Genomic DNA, 13,917 nt, shown 5'->3' with positions numbered 1-13,917 from the left:
AAGAGGGATGTAGTCTAGACATAGCCTAACTGTGCATGTGAAAGATTAGTTTTTTATATGCACCATTGCAGAAGCTGTCTGCATAGTCAGGAGTGTGAACTCCTGCCTTTTGAAAATTTGAATCTCACAGTCTGCTTTAAAAAAAACAAGTTACAAATTGAATAATACTTTTCACATCTTTCTACAGTGGTCAGGATTATGGAGCACATATATTTTTCTTCAGTTTTGCAAAAAAAAGGGGGTCCCCTGTGTAGTGAGATACTAGTATAGGATTACATTTTCACTAAACCTTCATTGTTAAAATGAATAGATCTATATTAAAAATCTAGAAGATTTATCTGGCATTGCTTGGACCCTTCAGGGGGTGTAGAGGATGCAGCAGTCAGGGCAGGGGCTTGGGGATGTGGGGGACTCAGGGCAGGGAGCTGGGAGTGTAGGGGGTTGCAAGAATCAGGGTTGAAAGTAAAGAGGGGCTTAGGGCAGGGTGTGGAGGTACAAGAGTCAGAGCAGGGGTGGGAGGCTCTGGGCAAGGAATAGGGAAGCAAGAGTCAGGGCAGGGGGTTGGGAAGTGTGGGAGTCTCAGGGGAGGGGTGGGAAGATCAGGAAAGGGGATGAGGACAGTCACCGGCCTCTCTCTTGGACTGGACCGGGGTGATAGGGATGTTCAGGCCAGATGCTAGCTGCTCCTTAGGGCTGGCCCAGGGTGGTGGGAGATTTACAGCCTGCCTGCCAGCTGCTACAGGGTGGTGGGGGCTGCACTGGCCAGCCAGAGGCTGCTTCCCAGGGCTGGGGTGCTTGCTGCCCCACTGTGGTCATCCAGGAGTATAACTGTCCCCTGGGCTTGCTGTCCCTTAGTGGTCATTCGGGATTATAACTGTGCCTCCCTTCCTGTATTATAAGAAACAATCACATTCCACACACATTCCATTGTCCTGGCACAACCACATTTTTACCTTGCTTTAAGTTAGGATAAGAGGAACCTGCATGCCAAATTTGGCAGTCCTAGATCTTACCATTTAGGAGGAGCTCTTGAACAAACATAGTCACAGACAGCCAGATGCACAAATTTTCTTAAATATGTAGTAGATTAGACCCTGATTTGGCAAATTTCTGTACACAGGTTTCTAAATTAAATCATGTGAGCCATTCCTTGAATGTTAGATTAAGCACAACAAGGGAAAAAATCATCTCTATGAGCAGCAGGGGAAAGGAGTTTCTTTCTCACTGTATAAAATCCTCTCCCAGCACAGCACCTAACTGACAAGCAGAGAGACTCCTGACCTTTGAAGATACAGTACTCTGAAAAAAGAAAAATAAGTGGGCCTGATCCTTCTTTCAGTTGCACTGCTGTAAATCAAAAGTAGTTCCATTAAAGCCAGATGAGTTGTACTGATGAGAGGAAAAGCAAACCCCAGAACTCTTCATATCTACCCAGCCAGAGATACAATGTTTGCAACCCCACTAACATCCGTTCAAATGATACCTTCATAACTGAAAAGAATTTTGTAACTGAGGGCTCAAATTTGTCAGGGATGCTAAGCACCAGCAGCTCTCATAGATGTCAGCTGGAGTTATGAGTGTTCAACACCTCTGCAAATGAAGCCCTTATTTCTGTTCTTTCATATGCATAACTGTTGGACTATGTACCATTAGGGTGGAAAATGGAGAGTGAAGAGAAAGTTTATGCTGGCAAGGCTTTGGGGGGGCCCCATTCCTATGGGCTATCATAGGGCATGTTCACATTAGCAACGCTACAGCAGCCCAGCTGCAGCCTTGTCGTTTAGACACTTGCTACAGCAATAGGAGGGGTTCTTCCATTCCTGTGATAAATCTGCCTCCCCAAATGGTGGTAGATAGTGTCTGTGCTGGAGCTCAGACTGGCTTAAGTGCATTGCACAGGGCAGGAAAATTCTCACAGCCCTGAACCATGCAGCTAAGCTGACCTAACTCCATAGCATAACAAAGCCCTATTTCATTCAAGTGCATGTGTTATTTGAACCTCTATCCTCTGTCCCCATAGAGAGGGCATTGATGAATCCCAGACTGTTCATTTTATTGAACTAACAGTAAGCTCAGATAGCTAGAGTCTTATCCGACAAAGCAACAACATTTTTTTGCATTTGATCAAAAGTGTTCCTGAAGTTTGTTAACACCTATGTAGAGCTGCAGAAGCAACTTGTTTACCAAAGATTTGACAGTTGATAAACCAGCTGACTATGGTGCTCTTGTGTAAATATGTTCTCTGCTTTTTCTTCCTGTGATGGGGTAATCTGCCCTTGTTGCTAGCAAGAGTAAGTCTCAGATCTGACACTGGGTTCTCAAAGTACAAAGACATGCTACACATGTATCTGTCAAACACAAGTAATTTATTTTCTGACAGCTATCAGCTGTGCCCCTTAACTAAAAGAACAACATGATAGGAAAAGCGGCATTCTTATATCCCTTCTGCTAGCTGTGGAACCCTGTTTTGGCTGCGAATGAAGTAGGAGATTGTCTCAGTTTCCAAGGCGCCGGTACCCAAAGCCCATCAGTGAGGTCCAAATTGCTGTGCTTTGGTGCAGCTTTAAATACTGTCTCTACCTTGTTTGTGGCAGTTTGGAAATTACTCATTACTTGTTACCATATGGCTCAGCTGTACTGCTTGTCCTTTGACTTTGTTTATATGATCAGTACATTTGGGTAAACAGGATTATTACGTTTCTGCCCTTATCATAGAATACTAGGACTGGAAGGGACCTCGAGAAGACATCGAGTCCAATCCCCTGCCCTCATGGCAGGACCAAGTATTGACTAGACCATCCCTGATAGACATTTATCTAACCTACTCTTAAATATCTCCACAGGTGGAGATTCCACAACCTCCCTGGGCAATTTATTCCAGTGTTTGACCACCCTGACAGTTAGGAACTTTTTCCTAATGTCCAACCTAAACCTCCCTTGCTGCAGTTTAAGCCCATTGCTTCTTGTTCTATCCTCAGAGGCCAAGATGAACAAGTTTTCTCCCTCCTCTTTATGACACCCTTTTAGATACCTGAAAATGGCTATCATGTCCCCCCCCTCAGTCTTCTCTTTTCTAAACTAAACAAATCCAATTCTTTCAGCCTTCCCTCATAGGTCATGTTCTCTAGACCTTTAATCATTCTTGTTGCTCTTCTCTGGACCCTCTTCAATTTCTCTACATCTTTCTTGAAATGCGGTGCCCAGAACTGGACACAATACTCCAACTGAGGCCTAACCAGCACAGAGTACAGCGGAAGAATGACTTCTCATGTCTTGCTCACAACACAACTGTTAATGCATCCCAGAATCATGTTTGCTTTTTTCGCAACAGCATCACACTTTGACTCATATTTAGCTTGTGGTCCACTATAACCCCTAGATCCCTTTCTGCCATACTCCTTCCTAGACAGTTGCTTCCCATTCTGTATGTGTGAAATGGATTGTTCCTTCCTAAGTGGAGCACTTTGCTTATCTACAATTAGTTCTTGCTACAATGGCGTGTGTTCCTAGAGGCTTGCCTCTGGCTCATTAGTAGTAGGGAAGGAGGATGGGGGGAAATGGGAAAGGGTGGGGGGGAATGCAGGCCTCACCACCCCTATACTTCACACGTACAGAGTTCTTCCACAATTGACCCCTACAATCTTTTACAGGAAGTATTGCCCCCTAATCAGTTCTCCCTGTCACAGGGCTTGGCCTTTTAAGAGTTTGATACTGAGGAGCTCTGAGGAGAGAAGAGAGAAGAGAGAAGAGAGAAGAGAGAAGAGACCTGGGAAGAAGTAGTATTTAGAAATCTTGTTACTGTATCTTTAAGGACCTGGAATCTTGTGCCTTACAAAGAGAGTGAGGCAGGGCTTCTCTCTCACCAACCAATAAGGAATGAGCTGGGCAAAGTGGCAAACATATACACTGCCCTTCTCCTTCAGAGCAGGGCAGATGCGAGCAGAGTTTGAAAGGAGCAAGAAGGGACCCTGAGGCTATGTCTACACTACAAAGAAAAACAATTTGCATATCTTTTTCCATTTTCTTCCGAAAGAGGCTTTTCCAACATTTGACCCGTCTACACGGGCCAAATGTCAGAAAAAAACCCTCTTTCATAACATCCCTGCTTTCTCGTAAAATAAGATTTACAGGAATGCCCAAAAAAGTGTCTGTTTTTCCTAAACTTTTTTGGAAAAGCACATTCATTCTTTGGATGTGACAGAGCTTTTCCGGGATACCTCTGGTAGACATAACCTCAGCTGATAAGGAGCAGACACCAGCTGAAGAAGTCTGCTAAACTCTCTGGATATGTCTAGACTACATGGCTCCGTCAACCGAGCCTTGTAAACTAGTTTACCCAACATAGTCAATGAAGCGGGGATTTAAATAATCCCCACTTCATTAAAATAAATATTACTGCTGCACTGTGCTGACAATCAGCTGATCCGGCACAGCATGGCAGTCTAGATGCGGATCGGTCGACAAGGGAAGCCTTTGTCGACCGCTCCCTTATGCCTCATGAAACGAGGTTTATTGGAGTGGTTGACAAAGGCTTCCCTTGTTGACTGATCCACATCTAGACTGCCGCGCTGTGCCGGATTAGCTGATTGTTGGCACAGTGCAGCAGTCATATTTATTTTAATGAAGCGGGGATTATTTAAATTCCTGCTTCATTGACTATGTCGGGTAAACTAGTTTACATGGCTCGATTGACAGGGCCATGTAGTCTAGACATACCCTCTGAGCCTGAGGATGAGGAGGTGCCAGCTAAGGGAGATAATTGCAGCCCAGTTCCAGAGAGTGCACTTGGAAGTCCTGCTAAAGGGAGGGATAATCATAACTTCTTGAATTACCCAGCTCCAGAAAGAAAGATGGGCTCTTGTTATAAGGAAATACTTGAGAGAAAAGAGAGAATCCTGAGGGGACTGTGAACAGAGCTTAAGGGGCAGAGGAATCCTGAAAGATAGAAAAAGGAAAAATAACAGTCCTGATTCTCAGTTACACTGCTGTAAACCAAAGTATTCATGACATGCTTATAATCATAGTGTAACCCACCTACCTAGTGGGTGTGGTTCACTGTCCCATGAGGTGGCACTTAGACCACTTACAGCGAGAGCTAAGAATGTGGGAGTTCTACAGCCTAAGATAAGAGCTCCCTGGCTTTACAGCTCAAGCTATAGCAGCTCCTACACTAAAGCACTAGAGATTCCAGGTTCAGATCTTGCCGGTAGGGGATTACAAGTGCTCAGCTGGGATCAGTTGCTCATGTACCTAATATGTTTGCTAAATGCACCCAACAGTGGCTCTCTTTCCTGTACTGAAGACACTATGCATATCCTCTTGGTGCTCTCTTCTGTCTGGGGCACATGACTCTAAAGAAGGGGTACTGCAGAACTGATCAAAAAATTAAACCAAAATATGCTGAAAATGTGAAAGTTGCTTCCACATCACGTGATTTGAAGTGGACCCAGTTTTCATTTTCCTATTTTTTCATGAAATTCTTGAATTGAAATTTTTTCAGATTTATTTATTTAGAGAAAATGGGATTTCAGGAAGTGACCTCCAAGAAACTAATTATTTTGCCGAGACTACAGGCAATATTTTGGATAAACATTTCAATTAATAAGTCACAAAGTTTTATTAAAAGTGACTTTTTGCAGCTCATTGAAATTAAAAGGACACGCATGTGCACACGTGTATGTGTGTTTATATATGAATGTGCACAAAATCGTGTGTACAAACATCTTTCCCACTGCTATTCTAAGGGGTCCCCTGGACTGACAAAAAGTAGAGCAGAGCCATGGACTTGCCTCTTTTCTTTCTGTCCCTGTCTTGTGATTTTTTTACCTCAAGAAATAGTAGGTGAAAGCATGTCCTGGCTGTTACACAGGAATACAAGGCTACGTCTAGACTGCAAGCCTCTTTCGAAAAAGAGCGTCTAGACTGCAAGCAGTACTTTCGAAAAAGCAAGCTGCTTTTTCGAAAGAGAGCACCCAGGCAGTCTGGTTGCTCTCTTTCTAAAAAGCCCTGTTTGCATTCAAGAATGCCTTTTTTCGAAAGTGATAGAGATGTAGCCGTGTTAGTCTGGGGTAGCTGAAGCAAAATGCAGGACAATGTAGCACTTTAAAGACTAACAAGATGGTTTATTAGATGATGAGCTTTCGTGGGCCAGACCCACTTCCTCAGATCAAATAGTGGAAGAAAGTAGTCACAACCATATATACCAAAGGATACAATTAAAAAAAATGAACAAATATGAAAAGGACAAATCACATTGCAGAACAGGACGGGGATGCGGGGGGGCGGGGGGAGGAAGGAAGGTAAGTGTCTGTGAATTGGACTTAAACCTGTCCAACACATTATCAATAAACTACAGCCTATATTGGAACAGGATACCGTACTCAAAGAGGCTCTGGGAGACAGACCCATAGTCTCCTATAGACAACCACCTAACCTCAAGATGATTCTTACCAACCACCACAGGACATACCACACTAATACCAACCCTGGTACCTTCCCTTGCAACAAACCCCGTTGCCAGCTTTGCCACATATTCATTCTGCTGATACCATTATTGGACCTAACCAAGTGAGTTATAAGATCAAGAACACATATTCCTGCGCATCCAGAAATATAATCTATGCTATCATGTGCCGAAAGTGTCCGTCTGCTATGTACATTGGACAAACATCTCAGACACTTCGCCAAAGGATTAATGCCCACAAAACAGATATCAGACAAGATCTCAAAGAGAAAACAGTTTCTTGCCATTTTAACCAGAAAGGACACTCTCTCAATGACTTAACCACCTGCATTCTGCTACAAAGACCTTTTACATCTGCACTTGAAAGGGAATCCTCTGAACTGTCATTCATGTTAAAATTCGACACTTTCCAAAAAGGACTCAACAAACATTTGAACTATCTCACCCATTACCAAGATAGTTTCCCCAATTATCACCTCTAATACCATTAACTCACAAACATCCCACTCTCCCTACCTCTAATATCATCAATTCACAGACACTTACCTTCCTTCCTCCCCCCGCCCCCCCGCATCCCCCTCCTGTTCTGCAATGTGATTTGTCCTTTTCATATTTGTTCATTTTTTTTAATTGTATCCTTTGGTATATATGGTTGTGACTACTTTCTTCCACTATTTGATCTGAGGAAGTGGGTCTGGCCCACGAAAGCTCATCATCTAATAAACCATCTTGTTAGTCTTTAAAGTGCTACATTGTCCTGCATTTTTTTTCGAAAGAGCACTTTTGAAAAAAGGCATTCTTCCTCGTGAAATGAGGTTTTCCGCCGTCGAAAGAAAAGCCGCGTTCTTTCGATTTAATTTCGAAAGAACGCGGCTGTAGTCTAGCCGCAGGTGAAGTTTTTTCAAAAAAGGCTACTTTTTTCGAAAAAACCCTCGAGTCTGGACACAGCCCACGAGAGTAGAAGGTTCCTGTAGCCTTCTCTCTATCTGCACTGGGGCCAGATACAATATTTGGTATTCAAAAAAACAGCCAACAGAAAACTGTATCCATTTGCCTCATCCCAGAAGTCTGCAAATGGTGTCAAATCAAAGCTTTTCCTCTCTAAATAACTCTAATATTGTAATAAAACAGGAGATTTGGAGTAAATGGTGGTTTGGTGTGAAAAATGTCCCTTTTCTTTGGAGATGAGTTTGTCTATTTCTAGTTTGTAGTAATGGTTCAGATCCAGCTAAAACAGTATTTTATGTATGGAACAATTTCAGAGATTATTACTGATGTGCTGGAGCCAGAACTGGATTTAATTTGAAACTGCTTATATGACCTCTTCATGGTGAATCAGATGGAAGATTTTAGGCCTAAATGCTTAATCTGGTTCAATGGGATATCTCCCTTGACTTCGGAAGCTCTCTTTGTGCTTGATAGGGTTGAGAATCTTTTTCTAGAGGAAAACCAGAAAAGCCTGCTTCACAAGGAGAAAGGCTCAAGCACTCACATCTCTAGAAAAAAGACAATTGTATGTCTGGGGATAATTACACTATATACATGCAAATTGCTGATCTTCTTCTGAACGATAATGGCACGTAGAATTGAGCAAGAAACTGAAGCTAGCCAACAGCATGACAGTCTACACTAATTAACCTTTCACAGCAGATTTATGTGATCTACTATAATAAAGGACTGGGTTAATTATTCAGACCTGATCTTATATTTTCTTTTTCATTGTAACTAATGACCCATATTCATGTGTCTTATTAAAGCCAAATGATTTTGAAACCAGAATATAGGAATATAGACATTACTATTGACCTCTTCTCTATCTAGTCCCATATTTTCTCTCTGACATTAGCCTATCCAAGATCCATAAAAAGGATGCACATGAACCCCATAATGGACAATGACAGAATAATGTGTGATCATTTCAAAGATGTAAAGGCAGAAGGAAAAGAGCCATGTGCCATATCAGCAAGCTTCTTCAGACATATCCAATAAACCTTAAAATAGTTACAAAATAACTGTATGTTATTAAACTAGAAGGGAAGAAATGCTACAAAAAGAATATTAAACTGTGACACACACACACCCTTGCAAGTAAGATAGGGAGGTGGATTTCAAAGATATTTCAGGTAATTTAACAGATATAAAATCTGCACCAATGGTCTTACTTCATAAATAATGTTCCAACTGAATGACCTCCTCTACAAAAGGAATAATAGACATCTAAATAAAACCCAGGAGGATATCTCCTAACACATCCAAAATGCTGCTGACAGAGCCTGGGAACTGACAGAAGTAATGCAAGCCTATCCAGTCACTGACAATGAAAAAAGCAGGCCCAGCAAACTCAGGATGTAGGTTGGATCCACGCAGAAGGAACACATTTGGGAATGAAAATTGACCATATGACAAACAAACCATCAGGGTTCACAAGGACAGGTGCTGGATAAAAAGAAGAACTCTCTCATCTGTCAATGAGTTCAGTTGTCTGCCCTGAACTAAAAATCCTAGATAACGTTCTTTTGGTACTTTGTTAATTGGTTTTATTCATTGTTGTAATTATAGATTACAGTGGAGATATTATGATATTAAAATGATGATATATGATATTGAATAAAGTTATAACTTTAGACACTGGAGTCAGTGGCTACTGATTCCTGCCTTGTAACAGGTGCATAACCATGTTTAAACCCTAACTCATGTCATGTGTCTGGAGGCAGGAAATAAATATTAGTCTCTCTCCAATACTCCTGTCTGTCACACCTTTATTACATTCTCCGAACCATTCATTGTTTGTAGACCGCTGTCATGTCTCCTCTTATTTAAATCCTCTCTAAATTAAACAGTTGCAGGCTTCCACATGCAGAAATCTCTCCAGACCTATAGTCATTTTCACCACTCATGTCAGAACTCCTTCTTCTATTGCTGAAGAGAAAGATGTTTGTTTGTTAGACTGACGAGAAACAAACAGTCTCAGTTCTATGTACAGGCACATCACTGAGGTCTATAAAGACATTATTATGTTTGTAACCAACTCTTTATAAATATTATATAAAACACAGAAAAACAAGCCTACATTAGCAGAAATATTATTTCAAAATCAAGCATTCAGCATGTCGCAAAACACCAGATTTGCAGTTGCGTGTGCAACCTTAATCTTTGTGTCCAGCCTGAGCACTGAATGAGTCAGAGGTTCTTTGAAAAAATGTTATATAATCATGTAAAAATAAGTGATGTATCATAACACATATGCACACAAGGGCAGAAATAAGGTTTCACAGAGAATTATAGTTATTCCGAAATAGCTTATTTCAAAATAGCATGTCTACACTGCAGGGATTCCTCAAAATGAGCCTGAGGCAGGCTTCTCTAATGTAGACATGCTATCTCACTTTAGAGCCTCAGGAGGCACAGGGGAGGAATAACTTAGAATGGCCCTGGTGAGGAGCTATTTCAAAATAGAAGCAGTGGAGCATATACGAATAGCCTTATTTCAAAATAGCTATTTTGGAATAGGCATTATTCCTTGTAGAATGAGGTTTACAGATTTCGGAATGAGGCACTTGTTATTTTGAAATTCTTTCAAAATAACAGAATGGCTGTGTAGATGCTCACATTGTTATTTCAAAATAACACTAGTGTAGCAACCTAACTTTCAGATGTTTGACATTAAAATCTAAATAATTTTCTAATGGTGCATTTTTAAATGCAACTTTTCCCTTGGAGGAATTCAAAGTTATTTCTTGCAATATACATTACCTTGCAGTGTATTTTATCAGATACAATGCTATCCATTCACTCAGCTTTGTTAATTCCCTCAGTCTTCTCTACTCTTGGCTTATCTAATGCACTGATATTACAGGCGCTCAACGGAATGACAATATGTGCATTTGCAGGTGCAGTGCCTAAATAACTTTGTTCATCTGAAAATCCTGCCTCATTATTGTTCACCATCTTTTTCAGATCATTAATAAAAATTTTAAACAACACTAATGCTAAAAATCTGAAATGGGCTTTGAATAGGTAGTTTGAAATTTGCATGTGCTAATTGCACCAGGGTTTTTACTAGTATTTGGGGAAAATACCTTATGTTCTATGGTTCTCATCATAACTCCTAAACTATTATCAAATTTAAAAGCATATATAAATTTTCTGGTTTTAGTGGGGTAACATTATACTTATTTTTGGATATATCCAATCAAGAATGAGAAGAGATTTGTTTAAATGATTGTCAGAAATATGAGTTCTTCCTAGTATGCATTCATTCTGGGGAGGGAACCACAGTTACAGTATTAGGAAAAGACAGATAACAGTAATGGGGAATTCAATCATTAGAAATATATATTTTGGGGTTTGTGATTACTGAGATAACTACATAGTTATTTGTCTGCCAGGTACAAAGGTTTTGGACCTCTCAAGGCATCTAGATAGATTTATGTGCAGTGCAGTGCACTTCCTTAGACCTCCTGAGGAATAAACTTGGACAAAGGGAGGGCTGGAGCAGTATTGTTTTTGGGGTTGTTTATTGGTGCCGATTGTTAAGGGTAAAGTGATTCTCTCTCACACACACACACACATCATTCATTCTGGCAGTTTGGAGACAGGCTGCAAGTATGATGTAGATTACTTTTGATTCCACAGGTGGCTGGAGTGCTGGCCAGGTGTCAGCTTCCCGGAGACTCAGCCATGAGGCTCCCTAGGAGATCCCTTTGGATCTGTGGGCCGGTCCCAGGTGTCTGCTGTGGTGTTACATCTTGGCTGAGAGAGAGAGAGAGAGATTTTCCTGGCCACTCAGCAGTTGATTTATACACTTTGCAGGGTCCCTGTTTGCCTTAAAAGGTTATAGATCCTAAACTGCCTTGGATTGGGTATTCCTCATTCACACTTCAAACTCATTCCATAAGCTACATGCATATTCATAAGCATGCGTTAAGCAATAGAGTTTCTAAGCAAGGTCTGTCCTTATCAGCTTTAACAGGTTATAGACAAAAGGCATCCTCTAAAAACTGACAATCAAACCCTACTATGAAAAATAGAAACATAAACTCTGGCAGGTCAAGTGTAAAAGTATAAAGAGGCAGGCAAAAAAGAATTTGAAGAGCAAGTAGAAAAAGACATAAAAACTAACTGTAATTTTTTAAAGTACATTGTAAGTAGGAAACCTTCCAAACAATCACTGGGGCCATTTGACAATCATGGTGCTAAAGGAGCACTCGAGGAAGACAGGTCATTGAAGAGAAACTAAATGAATTATTTGCATTCGTCTTCACAGAAGAGAATGTGAGGGAGAACCCAACATCTGAACCAATCTTCTTCAGTGACTGATTGAGGTGATGATTGAGGAGGTATTGGAACAAACTGATAAATTAAACAGAAATCAGTCAGCAGGACCAGATGGCATTTACCCAAAATTTCTCAAGAAAGTCAGATATGAAAAGTCAAATTATCAACTGTGGCTTGTAATCTATCACTTAAATCAGCTTCTGTACCCGATGGCTCAAGGATAGCTAACATAACACCAATTTTTTAAGGACCCCATAGCCAATCTTGGCAATTTCGAGCAAGTAAGCCTAACTTCAGTACCATGCAAATTGGCTGAAACTATGTAAAACGAGAATTATCAGACACACCGATGAATATAATATGAAGGTTGAAGAGTCACTACAGCCTTTGTAATAGGAAATCATGTTTCACCAATCTATTGGAACTCTTTGAGGGTGTCAAAAAGCATGTGGATAAGTGTGATTCAGCCAAATGCTCTTAAGCAAAGTAAGCAGTCATGGGATAAGAGAGAAGATCTTCTCATATATGAGAGAGGGTATGTCTACACTACTCCGCTAGTTCGAACTAGCGGGGTAATGTAGGCATACCGCACTTGCAAATGAAGCCCGGGATTTTAATTTCCCGGGCTTCATTTGCATAAACGGAGAGCCGCCATTTTTAAAACCCCGCTGGTTCGAACCCCGTGCAGCGCGGCTACACGGGGCTCGAACTAGGTAGTTCGGACTAGGCTTCCTATTCCGAACTACCGGTACACCTCATTCCACGAGGTGTACCGGTAGTTCGGAATAGGAAGCCTAGTCCGAACTACCTAGTTCGAGCCCCGTGTAGCCGCGCTGCACGGGGTTCGAACCAGCGGGGTTTTAAAAATGGCGGCTCCCCGCTTATGCAAATGAAGCCCGGGAAATTAAAATCCCGGGCTTCATTTGCAAGTGCGGTATACCTACATTACCCTCCTAGTTCGAACTAGGAGGGTAGTGTAGACATACCCTAACTGGGTAAATAGTAGAAAATACCATGCAGGAATAAATGGTTAGTTTCAGAAAGGAGAGAGATAATATCCCTAAGATCTGTACTGGGACAAGTGTTGTTCAACATATTCATAAATTATTTGGAAAAATGGGGTAAAAATTATGTGAAAAAGCTTGCAGACAGTATTAAATTACTCATATGGTTCAGTCCAAAGCTGACTGCAAAGAGTTATAAAAAGATCTCACAAAATGGCAGATGAAATTCAGTGTTGGTAAATGCAAAGTAATGCATGTTGGAAAAATAAGTCCAATTTATACGTACAAAATTACAGGATCCAGATTGGAGTCATTGGGGATAGTTCTCTGAAAACATCTGTTCAGTGCACAGCAGCAGCCAAAGAAGCAAACTGAAGTTAGAAGCTATTAGGAAAGGAATCATAAGGTAGAAAATATCATAATACCACTATCTAAATTCATGATACTTGTGAATACTGTTTTCAGTTCTGGTTACCTCATCTCCAAAAAGGTATGCTGGAATCAGAAAAGGTACAGAGAAAAGCTACAAAAATCATTAGGACTATGAAACAGTTCTATATGAAGACAGATTAAAAAGACTATGATTCTTTGTTAGAAAAGAGACAATGAAGGGAAAATATAATAGAGGTCTGAAATTATGAACACCATGGAGAAAATGAATAGGGAAGTGTTACCTTTTACATTAAAAAGAACCAGGTTTCATCCAATGAAATTAATAGTAAGCACTGTACAAGTTTAAAACAAATATAGAGAAGTATTGCTTCCCATAAGTCACAGTCAACATTTGGAATGTGTTTCCAGAGCATGTTATGATGGCCAATAGCATAACTGGATTCAAACAGAATGAGATAAATTTGTGTAGAATAGGTCCATCAATGGCCAGAGTAGTGAGGGATGTAACCCATTTTCTGTATATTCATAAACCTGTGACTGCCAGAACTGGGACTAGATGACAGGGATGGATCATTTGATAATTGCTTTGTTCTGTTCCTTTCCTTTGAAGCATGATAAACCGGCCACTGTCAAAAGATACGACACTGAACTGATCTATTTTGCACAAATGGATTCAGTCATCTTCTTGAGTTATCTGAAGAAGTGGGAGGTACCCATGAAAGCTCATGATTCCATCTACAGGTTTTGTTAGTCTTTAAGGTGCTGCTAGACTATTTGTTG

Source organism: Pelodiscus sinensis, chromosome 1 (genome assembly GCF_052426305.1).
Source record: "Pelodiscus sinensis isolate ZL-2025 chromosome 1, ASM5242630v1, whole genome shotgun sequence".
Classification (NCBI taxonomy): Eukaryota; Metazoa; Chordata; order Testudines; family Trionychidae; genus Pelodiscus; species Pelodiscus sinensis.
The sequence above is the reverse complement of the archived record's forward strand: the minus strand, read 5'-3'. Positions refer to the sequence as shown.